Raw genomic sequence first — 219 nt, forward strand, 5'->3', positions numbered from 1 at the left:
ATCGGCAAAAGCGTGGGACCTCCAGCCTCTGTGTGAGAGCAGAGAGATGGTGATTTTTTTTTTTAATTTTGAAAAGATTTTTTTTTTTGTAGGTAAGGGTGCATTTCTGTTTTCTGTTACCTGGGTGAAAGGGTGGGAGGAGGATGCAGCATTGCTGCCATTTGCCTTAGCCCTTAGCCTTGCGAGGGCTCAGGGTGTGATGCTCTGACCACTGTAATC

This window comes from Aptenodytes forsteri, unplaced genomic scaffold (genome assembly GCF_000699145.1).
Source record: "Aptenodytes forsteri isolate BGI_AS27 unplaced genomic scaffold, ASM69914v1 Scaffold68, whole genome shotgun sequence".
Classification (NCBI taxonomy): Eukaryota; Metazoa; Chordata; class Aves; order Sphenisciformes; family Spheniscidae; genus Aptenodytes; species Aptenodytes forsteri.